Below are 17328 nucleotides of genomic sequence, written 5' to 3'. Positions count from 1 at the left end.
AGGAGAATAATGCTGTCGTTGAATTCGTCCTCAAGTCTTGGTGAGTACCTTCATGAGGTAGACCCCGCTTTTCACAAAATCTCATCAAGACAACACTGATGCAGTGACTGTATTTTATATAACATATATCATGGACAGTAGTAGGTTAAAATATAAAAAAGATAGCTGGGTGCACAAGACCCAGGATAAACAAGTGCCCAATCCTGGTAGACATACTGGTGCCAGGAATGGATAAAATGACAGTGCAGAATCCTCAAGACAATGAAGACAATGTGGAACAAAACAAAGATGTTAAATGGATAGAAGAAGGAAAAGAAAGGATAAAAAGTTCAAATGTACAGGATATGAAATGGGATGAAGTAACAGCCAGAGAGGTTGGAACAGAGTTAAGAAGAGCTCCTAATTGGAAAAACTCAGGCCCAGATTCAGTACCTAACTTCTGGCTAAAAGTATTAAAAACTTTATATTAATATTTAGCCATGAGTAAGAACTATTTGTATGCACACCCCAAACAAATACCAACCTGGTTAACAGCAGGAAAAACAATGCTTGTACTTGAGTGAACCTGCAAGCTATTCTAAAAGGTATAGACCAGTAACTTGTCTTCTGATAACCTGTAAGCTATACATTGGAATTGATGCTGGCAGAGTTTATAGTCATTTAGAAGAAAACTCAGTCATGCAATATAACAAAAGGGTAGTAAAAGAAAGTCATGTATAACAAAGGATCATTTGATGCTAAATAAAGTCATAATGGAGACTGTAAAAAGGAGAAGAATCTAAGTATCGTATTGATAGACTACAAAAAAACATTTCACAGTATCCCACATTCATGGATAAAAGAGTGCTTAAGAATGTATAAGATACACCCTACACTGATCAATTACATTACAGCAACCATGAAACAGTGGCAAACCACTTTGCAGTTAAGCCATGGTTTGTTTGTTTCTTTCTTTCTTTCGGCTTTTCCCGGTTAGGGGTCGCCACAGCGGAACTCCGGTCTGCTAATGATTGGCAGTAGATTTTTACATGCTGGCTTGCCAGGCCTAACGCACAACCTTCAATGAAGGAACGCCCATTCACGCATGTTGACACACAGAAGACGCTCTAACTGAGAATCGAATGGGCAATGTCTAACTGTGAGGCGACAACGCTACCGCAGCACCACCACCGCAGTATTATTATTCCTGGGATAAAGATCCAAAGGGAGATATACCAGGTTGACTCTTTGTTGCCACTGCCCTTTCATCTTGACCTTAACCCCTTAAAGTCTTTATTAAACAGATTAGGTCATGGCTACAATGTGGCTCCCAGACAACAACAAAATGTAAAGACTTCTCATCTTCTTTTTGTGGATGCTTTAAAACTGTATAGTTCATCAGATGAAAAGCTGAAAGTACAACTGCAAGTGGTCAAAACTTTTTCAGATGATATAAGAATAATATCTGGTCTTGATAAATGTGCAAAAGCAGCCTTTAAAGCAGAAAAGTTGTAATACCAAGAAAACATCAGTTTGGAACAGGAATGTGATATAAAAGAACTTGAGCAAGAGGGAGCATATAAATATTTGGGAATTGACAAAGGATCAACAGTAAAACACAAACAAATGTGAATAAATCTTAGTAAGAAATATTTTAGAAGACTTAAATTAATACTGAAAACAGAGTTGACATCTAGGAACAAAATACAAGCTATAAACCAATTTGCTGTTCCTGTCCTAACATACAGTTTTTGAAGTGATTGACTGGCTCCAAAAGGGGTTGGGCAGGAAAACAAGAAGGATGCTTCATGCTCATCAAATAGTTTATCAAAAATCAGTGTATACCAAGACTATATATTCCTGTTCAGAAGGAGGTATGGGCCTCCTTGAAATTTATTACATATATAAATCTGCAGTCATAGGATTGCGTACAAATCTGCTGACCTCAGACCCAAATGTAGTGAATTTTTTAAAATATGAGATGAATAAGTCTAAGTATACTGAAAGGCATAATAATGTGGCAAGACTGTTGCATTTGGGTATTTGTGCAAACATTATAATTCAGAAGTAGCTGAAAAACATTGGAAACATGAGTCACAAAGTATTATAGAAAGTGATGAAGTTTATATTACATGCTATCACTCATTAAAAACAGTTCAAAAATACATCAGAGAAAACCAAATATAGTAGTCCATGAAAAGAAGACAAAAGTAGCATTGATAATTAAAATTGTTATACCCAGTGACTATAGTGTCTTACATACGGAGAGGCACAAAGTCATAAAATACCAGGATTTGCAAACAGAAACAAGAGCAATGTGGAAGAAGGACACCCAGACAGTTCTAATAGGAGCAATGGATCTTATAAAGAAGAATTTACAGTTGTACTTAGATATGTTACTGAGACATGTAACTCTGTACAAATTACAGAAGGGGATTTTGCTGGGCACAATGCAGGTGCTGCAAAGAGCACTTCTGGGTAACATCAAAGATTGAAACCATACTAATTTCATGAACTTTAATCATACTTTGACTTAGGAATGTTGTCCATTTCCATCATGGTATTAGAAACTCAAAAGACTTGGAGAAATTAAACCAGGTGATATTCTTTGAGGAGCTGCCTGCATGTCTTCTGTTAACATCAACAAAAAAGGAGGAAACCCAGAATTGATCTCTGTAGTACTCTTCTGAGAAGTTTAAGTGGCACAGAAAGAGTGTTTTTATATCCATACTGCTTGATTTTCTAAATAAGTGTAAAACTGTGGATAGGTGACCCTACACCATATATTTTGACCTCCAGGAGAGGATGGTACAAGTATGTACTAAAGAGATATCAGGAAGACTAGGGATGCAAACCCTACCTTCACTGATTTGGGGTTAGAAATAATAAATGAGGAAAGTAAATATTGGTCTGAATCAAACTTGTATGCCTTAAAAGGTGTGTGTGTGTGTGTGTGTGTGTGTGTGTGTGTGTGTGTGTGTGTGTGTGTGTGTGTGTATATATATATATATATATATATATATATATATATATATATATATATATAAAAATGAATGTGTTGTTCCATTTAAGAAGTTTGCATAAAGGAATACGGTGCTGTAGTAAATTTCTTTAGAGTAAGGCAGGTAAAGGCTAGGACTGTGACAGTGAGGGTCGGAACTTTGAATGTTGGCAGTATGACTGGTATAGGGAGGGAGCTAGCTGATATGATGAACCAAAGGACGGGTGGTATATTGTGCGTGCAAGAGACCAGATGGAAGGGGAGCAAGGCTAGGTGTATCGGAGGTGGTTTCAAATTGTTTTATCATGGTGTGGATGGGAGGAGAAATGGCGTAGGCATTATCCTGAAGGAACAGTATGCTAAGAGTGTTTTGGAGGTGAAAAGAGTGTCGGATAGAGTGATGTTTATGAAGCTGAAAATTGATGGTGTAATGATGAATGTTGTTAGTGCATATGCTCCACAAGTTGGGTGTGCGATGGATGAGAAAGAAAAATTTTGGAGTGAGTTGGATGAAGTGGTGATGACTGTACCCAAGGGTGAGAGACTGGTGATTGGAGCAGATTTCAATGGGCATGTTCGTGAAGGGAACAGAGGGGATGAGGAAGTGATGGGTGGGTATGGTGTTAAGCAAAGGAATGCAGAAGGTCAGATGGTAGTGGATTTTGCGAAAAGGATGGACATGGCTGTGATGAATACATATTTTAACAAGAGGGAGGAGCATAGGGTGACATACAAGAATGGAGGAAGATGCACACAGGTGGATTATATCTTATGTAGAAGGGACAATCTGAAGGGGATTGGACACTGTAAAGTGGTGGCAGGGGAAAGTGTAGTTAGGCAGCATAGGATGGTGGTTTGTAGGATGACACTAGTGATCAAGAAGAGGAGGATGAGTGTGAGGGCAGTACCAAGGATCAAATGGTGGAAATTGAAAAAGGGTAATTGTGAGGTGATGCTCAGGGAAGAGTTAAGACAGGCACTGGGTGGCAGTGAAGAGTTACCGAATAGCTGGGTAACTACAGCAGAGTTAGTAAGAGAGATGGCTAGAAAGGTGCTTAGCGTGACATCTGGAAAGAGGAAGGAGGACAAGGAGACCTGGTGGTGGAATGAAGAAGTACAGGAGAGTATACAGAGAAAGAGTTTGGCGAAGAAGAAGTGAGATTGTCAAAGAGATGAAGAAAGTAGACAAGAGTATAAGGAGATGAGGTGCATGGCAAAGAGAGAGGTGGCAAAGGCTAAGGATAAGGCGTATGAAGAGTTGTATAAAAGGTTGGACACTAAGGAGGGAGAAAAGGACCTATACCAATTGGTTAGACAGAGGGACCGAGCCAGTAAAGATGTGCAGCAGGTAAGGGTGATAAAGGATAATGAGGGAATGTACTCACAAGTGAGGAGAGTGTGTTGAGCAGATGGAAAGAGTACTTTGAGGGGTTGATGAATGAAGAGAATGAGAGGGAGAGAAGGTTGGATGATGTGTGGATAGTGAATCATGAAGTGCAGTGGATTAGCAAGGAGGAAGTAAGGATAGCTATGAAGAGTTTGAAGAACAGAAAGGCTGTTGGTCCAGATGACATACCTGTGGAAGCATGGAAGTGTTTAGGTGAAATGGCAGTGGAGTTTTTAACTACATTGTTTAATGAAATCTTGGAAAGTGAGAGGATGCCTGAGGAATGGAGAAAAAGTGTTTTGGCACCGATTTTTAAGAATAAGGGTGATGTGCAGAGTTGTAGTAACTACAGAGGGATTAAACTGATCAGCAACAGCATGACGTTATGGGAAAGAGTAGTGGAAGCTAGGTTAAGAAGAGAGGTGATGATTAGTGATCAGCAGTATGGTTTCATGTCAGGAAAGAGCACTACAGATGCGATGTTTGGTCTGAGAGTGTTGATGGAGAAGTACAGAGAAGGTCAGAAGGAGTTGCATTGTGTCTTTATGGATTTAGAGAAAGCATATGACAGGGTGCCTGGAGAGGAGTTGTGGTATTGTATGAGGAAGTCTGAGAAGTATGTAAGAGTGGTACAGGATATGTACGAGGGTAGTGTGACAGCAGTGAGGTCTGCGGTGGGAGTGATGGATGCGTTTAAGGCATACCTCTCAACTGTCCCTGATTTTCAAGGATGTCCCTGATTTTGACTCAAATTTTAACTGTCCCTCTTAATCCCTCCTGAAACTAATGACTTTTGGAGGAAAGGTGGTGAATTACATTTAATGAATAATGACAATAATTAAGAGTTATAAACTTCTTTTACTTCAGAAAATGTGTATTAATTCATATGCTCTGATTCTGTCAATGTTTCAAGTTAATAGCACTAATATTTTAAAAGTGTCCCTGATTGTCCCTGATTTTTTCTTGACTTGTCCCTGATTCTGTTGAAATTTGTCCCCAATTGGTTGAGAGGTCTGGTTTAAGGTGGAGGTGGGATTATAGCAAGGATCAGCTCTGAGCCCTTTCTTATTTGCAATGGTGATGGACAGGTTGACAGACGAGATCAGACAGGAGTCTCCGTGGACTATGATGTTTGCACATGACATTGTGATCTGTAGTGAGAGTAGGGAACAGGTGGAGGAGACCCTGGAGAGGTGGAGGAGACCCTGGAGAGGTGGAGATATGCTCTAGAGAGCAGAGGAATGAAGGTCAGCAGGACTAAGACAGAATATATGTGTGTGAATGAGAGGGAGGACAGAGGAATGGTGAGGATGCAGGGAGTAGAGGTGGTGAAGGTAAATGAGTTTAAGTACTTGGGATCAACAGTTCAGAGTAATGGTTATTGTGGAAGAGAGGTGAAGAAGAGAGTACAGGCAGGATGGAGTGAGTGGAGAAGAGTGTCAGGAGTGACTTGTGACAGACGAGTACCAGTAAGAGTGAAAGGGAAGGTCTATAAGAGGGTAGTGAGACCAGCTATGTTATATGGGTTGGAGACAGTGGCATTGACAAAAAGGCAGGAGTCAGAGCTTGACTTTGCAGAGTTGAAGATGTTAAGATTTGCACTGGGTGCGACGAGGGTGGACAGGATTAGGAATAAGTATATTAGATGGTCAGCCCAGGTTGGAAGGTTTGGAGACAAAGCCAGAGAGGCAAGATTACGTTGGTTTGGACATGTGCTGAGGAGGGATGCAGAGTATATTGGGAAAAAGATGCTAAGAATGAAGCTGCCAGGTAACAGGAAAAGAGGAAGGCCTAAGATAAGGTTTATGGATGTGGTGAGAGAGGACATGCAGGCGGTTGGTATGACAGAGCAAGATGCAGAGGACAGGAAGAAATGGAAACAGTTGATCTGCTGTGGTGACCCCTAACGGGAGCAGCCGAAAGAAGAAGAAGGAGATAAAACCATTCAAAAAGCCAGCTCTGCAGTCTTTAAAGCTAATGTTTATTTTCAAGGGACAAAATAAAAGATCTGTTTCTTCTGCTTGTGGGAAAACATAAATCTGTATAAACAGTGATTTCTGGAATTAACTAATTTAAGCAGTGAGTGCAACACTTTCATTGTTCAGCTTTCTCACACAGTTTTGTATTGTTCCTTCTTTTTCAAGCAATGTACTCAGTGCTTACAGACAAAAAGTACAATTCACTCAAGTCCTTCCAGCTTTGGCCAAAGTTATCACATAGACAATTCATTCTGCTCAAAATGGAGAATAGTTCCTCAATCGCCTGGTAATAGTTCCTTCAATACACAGTACAGAAACACCTTCTCAATCCATTTCAGCCCCTGGAGACTCATTCTAATGCACTTCTTCAGAAATCTGTGTATTCTATGAGCAGTAATCTGTTCTACTCTGACAGAACCTACCTGCAGCCTAGTTTCCATGGAGCCCTCACTGCTTGCCCCCAATGAAAATATATTGTCTTAAGCCCCCCAAAGATGTTCTATATACATGTGACAGCCCATCTACATTAAAGTGTCATTGTTTTGGACAATGCATAATCTTGAATTTGAATAATTGGAGGTATTGCGCTGTGAGCACGTTTATAATTACCGCTGTTCTGCCTATAAAGCCCAACAGGGGTTAGGTGGGGTTGGGTGGGATGTCTGTGATGAGTACAAATTATTTTCCTAAACATATTTTAAAGTTTTGATGGCACATTTAATTGTTAGCATTCCCTTTTTATCACCACTGAGAAGTGCAGCTCAGTGTAACTGAGCTTACAATTTATGCACAACGATGAATAATCATCTCCTTCTACATCATCCTTGCCTCAAAGAAACCAGGGGAAGGATGTCCGCCCCATTGTAGAAGGAACCAGCACTCCAAAAAATCACAAAAACTGATAAGCCAAAGAAGAGCCATAAAGACGATAGAGTGGACTACTGAGGAGAAAAAGGAAATTATGTATTGTTACTATTATGCAAAAAGCCCAGAATTTCCAGACACAAGATATACAAAATGATTAAGAGAGAAATTAGAGGAAAGAAAAATACTTCCGGAAAAAAAAAAATGTCAGAAGCTTCAAATAAAAAAATTGCATTCATTAATACAACAGATTTGTGAAAAACAGTATATAGATCAAGAAACTAATCTGTTTAGAAAAAGAAGCATCTCAGAGAGTTTGAAAATATGAATAACAAAACCTAGAGATATTTGAAAAATATAAAAAAGAAGTATGGGCATGGGAAAGAAAGAGAGATTTGATATGGTACAATAGTTATGCAAAGGAGAAAGCCAAATTAATCAACATAAAGAAGGCAGCCCCAAAGATATTCGAAGAGAAATACTGGCAAAGGCATCCAGATATGGAACATTTTACAATAAAAAATAATATCACAAAGATGGAATGTAGAAAAGAAGATTAGTAAAGTAGAAGTTAAAAAAAATAAAAGTTGAAGTTATGAAGTACTTGCAAAGTGAAGGATTTGTTGCAGAAGGTCTAACACAGGTTACATCACAGCATGATGGACTGAGTCCCCAAAGTAAGGAGAAACAGGAAGATCAGGAAACATCTGAAGAACAAATATGGACATGGGAAAGAAAAAGAGATTTAATATGTTGTAATAGTTATGTAAAGGATAAAGCAAAACTAACCAATACAAAAAGAGCAGCACCATAGATATTTGAAGAGAAATACAGGGAAAGGAATCCAGACATGGAAAACTTTACAATACAAAAAATAAGAAGACACAGAGGAAAAGTAGAAAAGGAGATCAGTAATGGAGGAGTTAAAGAAATAGAAATTGAGGGTATAGAGCACCTGCAAAGTGAAGGATTCAGTGTAAAAAATCGAATGCAGAGAGCACCACAACAGGATAGAGAAATGGGTATCCAAATTAAGGGGAAACCAGTGGAACAGGAAGCAGTTGGTCAGGTGCCATATCAAGATATTTTGGAGCCTTCCACAGGAAATCAGTATAAACATTCAGTTGAAGCTAGACAGCAAGGAAAGGAACAGGAAACTGTGGAAACTGACTCAGTCAATGTTGGAGTGATAGGCCAGTGAGTTCCCATATGGCAGAGCAACAGACAGCACAGGATGAAATTGAAGAGAAGCTGCCACAGGAAGATGCTATAGAACTTTCTATTGAAAGCCCATAGGAAATGGAAAGCAAGGAATGTGCCCTAAGTTTGGAAGAAAATGAGCTAAGAAAAGAGTTGCTTGATTTAATAGACATGGATAGACATATTAAGATCAATCAAAGAAATAGACTGCAGAAGGTTAATGAAACCCAAAAAGTCAGAAGTCTGATAAAACAAATGAACACAGTAATTAGGACTGTCCATACAGATCCATGTGATATAAAAGAAGAAAACAGGATATATTACTGTCCAGCTAAATTAATAACTGATAAAGTTCTACCATGAGAACACAGAGTAGTGAGGGAAAGGAAGGGGAGAAATTGAATACTATCATGGAAGTATCGAATAGAGAAAACCATAAAGCAATTAAGACAAGAAGTGTCACTCTTAGAAGACTATAGAAGATGGAATATATCAACAAAAATACTAAGAAAGATATATATGATTAAAGCAATGCACAGTATTATAACAGACCAGCATCTATTATTCAATATTGCAAATAAACTAAAAATTTCAGCACAGATGGAAAAAAATTAGGAGATACACAGATAAATATAAAGGAAAAGTACAAAATAAGCAATTTATTGATGACTCAAAAATGTTTTATAGAGAATTGGGAAATAAAGTAAAAGAAATTGAAAAACCGCCAACAAAAGTGGAAGTAGATTCATTTTGGAAAAGTATCTGTAAAGATCCTGTGGAACATAACAAAGATGTTAAATGGATAGAATAGGTAAAAGAAAGAATAAGAAGTTTAAAGGTGCAGGATATGAAATGAGATGAAGTGCCAGCCAGAGAGATTGAAACAAAGTTAAGAAAAGCCTCTAATTGGAAAACCCCAGGTCCAGATACAGATGCAATACCTAACTTTTAGTTAAAAGTATTAACATCTTTGCATGAGGATATAGCCATGAGTAAGAAATATTTATATGCGCACCCCGAACAGACATCAACATGGTTAACATGTAAAACAATGCTCCTACTTAAGAGCGAAACCTGCAAGCTACCCTAAAAATTATAGACCAATAAATTGCCTTCTGACGAAATACAAACTATACATGGGAACTGATGCTGACAGGGTTTATAGTCATTTAGAAGAAAACTCAATTATGGTAGTAGAACAAAAGTGCAATAAAAGAAAGTCATATGGAACAAATGATCATTTGTTGTTAAAGTCATACTGGAGAACTGCAAACATGGGAAGAATTTAAGTACGGCATAAATTGACTATAAAAAAAACATTTGATAGTATCCCACATTCATGGATAAAAGAGCGCTTAAAAATGTATAAGATACACCCTACATTGATTGACTACATTACAGTGACCATCAAACAGTGGCAGACCCATTTGAAATTAAGCCATGATAAAGGACAGATTATTATCCCAGGGATAAAAATTCAAAGGGGGATATTCCAGGGTGACTCTCTGCCACCATTACTATTCTGCCTTGCCATTAACCCATTAAGCTGTTTTCTTAACAGCTTAGGCCATGGCTACAATTTGGTTCCTAAAAAACAACAAAGTCTAATGACTTCTCATCTTCCCTTTGTTGATGATTTAAAACTGTATAGCTCATCAGATGAGGAAATGAAAGCACAGCTGCAGGTTGTCAAAACTTTTTCAGATGATATAAAAATGTCATTTGGTCTTGATAAGTGTGCAAAAGCAACCTTTAAAGCAGGAAAACTGCAGCACCCGGAAAACATCAGTTTGGAACAAGAATGTGATATAAAAGAACTTGAGCAAGAGGGAGTGTATAAATATTTGGGAATTGATGAAGGATCAACAATACATCATGAACAAATGTGAATAAAACTTAGTAAGAAATACTTTAGAAGACTTAAGTTAATTCTGAAAACCGCGTTGACATCTAGAAACAAAATCCAAGCTATAAACCAATTTGCTCTTCCTGTCCTTACTTACAGTTTTGGAGTGATTGACTGGCCCCAAAATGTGTTGGATAAATGATTAGACAGGAAACAAAAAGGATGCTTTATGCTCACCAAATGATTTATAAAAATCAGTGCATACAAAGATTATATATTCCCCATTCCAAAGAAGGGATGGGCCACCTTGAAACTGATTACATGTATAGATCTATAATTGTGGGACTCTACACATATCTGCTGACCTCACAAGACCCAAATGTAGTGAAAGTTTTGAAATATGAGGAGAATAAATCTAAGATGACTTCTCTGCTTAATTTAGCAGAATCATATCGGCATTAAGCAGGAATGGAAACCAAAGCAGAAGTAGATAAAAATTAGGCAGCAACTGAATGTGCCAAAAAACAAAAGAAAGAATATAAGGTGAAGGATCGGATGAGAAGGCAAGAAATGTGGAAAAAGCATAAATATAGTTGCAAGTATAGAAAACTTCTGGAAGAACCTCATGTTGATCAGGAACGAATGCAGGAATGGTTAAGGAGAGGCAAATTCAAACCAAGGGATGAAAGGTTAATATTGGCTGTAGTGGGCTACACATACATTGGTTTACAATGTCCATTGAACATGTGGGAGAAACAGACAAATGTAGGTTTTGTAAAACTGAATTGGAAACAGTTGCACATCTTGTTGCTGGTTGCAACATACTAATGGCAGAAGGACTGTATACTGAAAGGCATAATAATGTGGCAAGACTGTTGCACTGGGGATTGTGCAAACATTACGGTACTGAAGTGGCTGAAAAACACTGTAAACATGAGCCACAAAGCATCATAGAAAATGAAGAAGTCTGCATCACATGGGATCATCCAATACCAACAGTTCAAAAGATAGATGCTAGAAAACTGGATATAGTGGTCCAAGAAAAGAAGACAAGAATAGCATTGCTCATTGAAATCACCGCACCCAGTGACTACAGTGTCTTATGTACAGAGAGACACAAAGTCATAAAATGTCAGGATTTGCAGAAATGAGAGCAATTTAGAAGAAAGATACCAAGAGAGTTACAATAGTAGTAGGAACAATGGGTCGTATAAAAAAGAATCTACAATCAAATTTGGATATGCTACCAGTCCATGTAATCCCATATGAATTGCAGAAACCCGGTACGAATTGCAGAAGGAGTCATTACTGGGCACATTGCGGGTGCTGTGAAGAGCACTTTTGGCTGACATCAAAGATTGAAACAATACTAATTTCATGAACTTTAATCGTGCTTTGACTTAGGAATGGGGTCCATTACCGTCATGGTATTAGAAACCCAAAGGATTTGGAGAAATTAAAGATTGGTACCAGTCAAGAAAACAAATGATTTTGAGAAGTCTTGAGCTATTAATATTGTTTCAAAGCATAAATCGCCCTTCAGTTTCTGAACTGCTTGTTGTGGAGCATCTGTCCATTTGACATTTAATTGGACCCTGCCCTTGATTAGCTCAGTCAAAAGACAAGCAGCGCAGGAAAAGTGTGGTATGAACTTGTGTACTAGTTTGCCAAGCTCAGAAAAACCTTTATTTGTCTTTTTGTCATGGGTCTGAGACTTTATTATCCCCTTGCCTATTACATAGCTAAGATAATGGGATACTGCCATGCCTATCTTTAACTAAGGTGGGTTTGATATTATTCCACCTTGGTTTAGGGAGTCCAAAATGGCCTATATTTTAAGGAAATCACTTTCCCAGTAATCAGAGAAATAAATAACATTGTGTAGATAATCTGACAAATATCTTGGATTGGGCTAAGTGTTCTTTTCATGCCCTTCTGGAACATATCTGGTGCTCTATGAAACCAAGTAGCCTGACTCATCGTGGAACAAGCCTCCTGAAATAGAAAACAATGTTTTCTCCTTTACTTCTGCAATTTGTGACATTTTTCAGTAACCATTATTTAGGTAAAAAGTGGAAATAAAACTAATCTTGTATAACTTTTCTACTACTTCTACTAGTACTTGGAACATAAGATATGAGTCAATGTTGAAGATTTGGTTAATTTTTCTGAGGCCATCCGAAAATTTATCAGATGAAGTTATTCAGTTCAGCCTGGAATTCCTCTTTGTCCTTAGGTTTGAGTATTTTTTTGTACCTCTTCTTTAACTGTTAATGATTGGCATTTTGGTAACCTGGTATGGTTTTGATTTTACCTTTTCACCAGGCACAGCATCATTGTTGTGCTAGATTAAATCCATCTTCTCAGGCAATGCTTCCGATACACCCATATTCCTCAATACAATCTCATCAACCCCTTGCTTCTGGAGTACTGATTGTGCTTCATCTACCTTCCCATCTGGATGCTTAGGGGAGGTATTAACTTCTTTGGCAGACATACTCATAACAAATCACACAGTTTCTTTCCAAGGCTTCAGAATATTTATGTGGTATATCTGTTCCAAATTAATTTTGTCAGGTTGTCTCACTTTATGATTTACTTGACTTACCTTTTCTATTTGCAGATATGTTTAAACTGTGAGGTGCTAAATCATCTTGTGTGGAAAGGTTCCAGATGCTGCCATTGGAGGTTAGAGAACAAACTTCCAGAGATACATTGGAAGGAATGATCTAACTTTGTATAGTTTTAGCTGAATTGTAGAAGCATTTGTATTCATTGTGTAGTGGGATTAATTTCTCCCAGACTTCTTCATTGTCTTTTGAATTATGATTAGGCTGGGTATTTCCTTAAGTTTAAAATGGTGTCAGATATGCGATGTTAGCCATAGCAAAAATTGATGCTTAAAATGTTTGATTTGGACTGGACAATATGTATCTTGGAAGAGAAATAATAGGTTTAGTAGATGACTATGAGGACATCATTGTAATCATCCTTAGACAAAATGTGACACCAGTTAATGTGGGAAAATGGTGAGAGAAAGACAGAGACAAAGTTCCCTTTGAACGTTTGCAAGCATATTTAGTAACTATTTAAAATGCTGGGACTCACAATGCCAAGAACCAGATCATGGAGACTTAATGACCAAAAATCTGGACTTACCTATAATAAATCTGAGTTTGCAATTTCTCAGAATGCTCACTTTTCTCTCAGGTATGGTTTTCTCAGAGTTGGTGTATCTATATCTATTTATATATATATATATATATATATATATATATATATAGGTGTCGAGAGCTTCCCTCTGCATCAGGAGTGCAGAAGGGCTGGTCACCTGCCAAATCTAAGTTTAAAGCAGAAGAGAGATGTTTGATACTTGCTGTTCTCTTGTATTTCTGGCCTTTTTTTCAGCATTTCAGAGCTTGGTATTGAGAGTTCTAATATTTCAATAGAGAGCCCGGATCTTCATGTACCTAGTGTTTTTGATTTTTTTACTGAGTATATGGTAAAAAGTTCACTGTGGTCACTTTCAGTTACTTATACTAAACATAGTGTGAGTCTGTCAAGAGAATTTGTGTGTGGTGTGTTTGTGTGTGTGTGTGTGTGTGTGTGTGTGTGTGTGTGTGTGTGTGTGTGTGTGTGTGTGTCCAAACAGAGTGGCTTCATTACTTGATATATTTTCATAGTTTATATAGATAGGGTCATTCTGTACTTAGGCTATAAGACCATCAATGAATGCAGAATCGTTTAACCCCTACATATATATACATAGAAGCAAATGCCTTTGTCAAACATCTTACTGTATGCCCGAACATGATTTTAAAATTTATGGTTATAGAACAGGTGCCCCTTAATCCAAGAGGGGGAGACTGGGAAGCTACCATTGAATTTAAGGAGTTGAATTGGCAACTTAAATTAAATGCTTCAAAATTCCCAGGGCTCAATGAGACTATTAGTATCACAAGCCTCCTCAAACTAAGAAGGGCAAAACTATGATAAATTTAGGTTATATGCTAGGTCCATTTCAGGATTAAATATTTCTTTATATCATAAGAATTTTTATTACATAAAAAATTACTTGATCAAGAGTACATTTTTACATTAATTTTGCAAGAGTTTATAGCATTCTTCCATTTAAAAACGAATTAATAATTTTAACGAAATGATATTCTTAAATGAAGTGATAACTATTGACACAATGTTATAAGTAGTAAAAAATATTCATAGTTCATGTTAGATATTTTTAAAACATTTAAAACATTAATATAGTTATTTATGTATTTATATATTCATATTATTATTTATTTATTTATTTACATATATTTATATATATTTACATATTTATACATCATATATTTATTAGATATCTATTTTGATGTTAACTAACAATAATATATTTAATATAGTTGGAAATTGGTTAACACAATAAGATTGTCGCAAAACAAAATTTATGTGCATGTTTACAGACACACAAATTATATGTTATTAAAAGAATATTTTTAAAAAAACTTTTAATACAAGTTTTAATAGATTTCAAGTTAAGGTTGCTTACTGTCAAATCAATACTATAACACTGAAGCTTTATGTGATTTCGATAACATTTGACCAGACACAAATTTTCCCTTTAAGTTGAATAATAAAAGATATGTTAGAATAACTATCGCTAACTTAAAATTTATATTTATGAGGTTTGAGCAAAGATAATGTGTACGAAACAATATGTTATTTAGGTCCAGCTTACATCTAAAAATATACTACATTCTACTAAAGATTCCAGCTTGTAGGAACAAATATTACGCGATCGTTTATTCTCAAAACAGTATCACTTCTAATATCTGAAGAGAATGAATTATCTAATATATTTCTTGACTTTTAATAATTCACAGCTAACAAAATAAGCAGAGAACAAAATAAGAAGTAGAAGCCAGTTAATTTTATTTAAGAGCTAATATCTGGTTTCACGGCCAAATGCACCCGCGGCAGTTAACAGGATAGTGGATGGGTTCTGTTAAAATACTACCTTTGATTTACATTTTAACACAAACATTGGGCTCAAGAACATTTTTAGTATTGAGAGCAACAGTTTGTTAGTTATAGCGCAATGTACTACAAAACAGCATTGTTTAACAAGTACAATTAATAGTGTTTTAGAATGTATCACAACAGAAATGTTTTAAAATAATGTTTGACGAAAATTTATTTTAACTGAATACTCAGCAGTTGTTTTTCTTAAGCATTAATGTAATACCATCCAATAATTGATTTAATTGGATTGTTAAAACTTTTTTAATTGAATAATTGAATTAGTAGCATTGTATTTAAGCAAGCAAGGTAATGGTAATAATTTATCTTGAAAAAGCCCGTCACAGGAACGGGTGAAAGCGCTTGATTTATTTCTTGTTTTTATGTTGGACTCTACTACCACTGAGTGTTTCACCTTCCGTGTGTTTTTATTTTTGCTTGGCATTAAAAGATTTTCATTAACGGAGAAGTATTCTATGACTACAAAACCTTTTAGACTTGTAAGAAGAAGTTTATTGGGCATCTGTGCTTCTGCAAACTTTTTTCTAACCCCTACATATCCTTTTTAATTCCTGTATAATTTTCTGACTTTTATTTTAAAAGTACTAAGTGAAGCTGCTAAATGTGTGTTCTATATTAACTTAAACTATAAGTATTGATATAGGGTTTTTAATTGACATAAGAGTTGTCAAACTGATGTAAATTAGTAGTACGGTGAAAACTAAAATTGCCTATACATATATATATATATATATATTGCATTTTTATTTTTATTTATTTATTTATTTTTATTTTACATTTGTTGACCGGGCTAGTCTAACTGGATACATGTCCATTTTCAGTAGAAGCCCAGGGAGAAAAGCTCCAAGACACATACAAAATACAATATAGAAAGTTGCAACAGTCCAAACTTAAAAATAGCTATTGTTAATAAAAAATGCAATACTCATCATGAGCATAACACAAACAGTAAAAGGTAATGTGCAAGAGATGTTACTATATACATATATACATATATTTAAATTGCAATAACATGGTCTATTGGTTCTTTAAGGATAAGTCTATAAAGGTGAAGAGTATTCATTAGTGTAAAGGAAGAAAGTTAGTTAGGGTTAGTACAGGGGCATAACCAGTGTGTATTGAGAAATAGTTTTAGATTATGTTTAAAAAGTGTTAGTGAAGACAGAGTTATGAGTTAAGTGGGTAGTAGATTCCAGTGCTTTCCAACAGTATTAGACAACAGAGAGTCTCCTGCCAACTTGTTGGATCTGCAAGTATTGATCAGCAGTTTGTTTGAGGAGTGTAAAGTCTTAAGATTGTTGTAAGGGGTAATGAGGCTAGTGAGTATTGGTGTGTTGGTGGGTTGATACAGGGTCTTATGGGCTGTAGCAAGCTGGTGAAATTGAAGCTGGTTTAGAAACTCTATACATCCTAGTTGCTTTAGATTAAGACAGTGATGAGTTCTAAAAGGAGAGCCAGTGGCAAATCTAGCAATATTATTATAGGAGAGTGCCAGTTTGTTGAGGTTGCTTTTAGAAAGATCAGTGTATATAGGTGAAGCATAGAGTAGAGTGGAGATTAAATGAGTTCTGGCTATAGTGGTCCTGGCTACTGGTGTAAGAACGGGTTTGATTCTATAGAGGGACCCCAATTTTTTATTGACTGATTTTATTGCGCTGTTTATATGAGTATCGAAGTTAAGGTTGTTATCTATTGTTATTCCTAAGAGTTTAGTGGTTGGGTTGGGAGATATGAGAGTGTCATTATTAGATATGAGTGTGAAATTTATTGGGGTGGACTTTCGGGTTGGAGTGAAAAGTAAAAGTTTAGTTTTTTGGGGGTTTAGGAGGAGGCAGTGGTTTAAAAAACATTGTTTTACTGTATTGAATGCTTTTTGGGTAAGGGACTGTAGTTCAGTTGGAGAAGTGGCTGAACAAATTATTGTAGAGTCATCTGCGTATTGAATACAGATGGTGTGTGGAATTGCTGAGTGAAGGTCATTAATAAAAATGGAAAATAGGAGTGGGCCTAATATGGAGCCCTGAGGAACACT

This window comes from Protopterus annectens, chromosome 10.part0 (assembly GCF_019279795.1).
Source record: "Protopterus annectens isolate FY-2018-M chromosome 10.part0, PAN1.0, whole genome shotgun sequence".
NCBI lineage: Eukaryota > Metazoa > Chordata > Ceratodontiformes > Protopteridae > Protopterus > Protopterus annectens.
The sequence above is the reverse complement of the archived record's forward strand: the minus strand, read 5'-3'. Positions refer to the sequence as shown.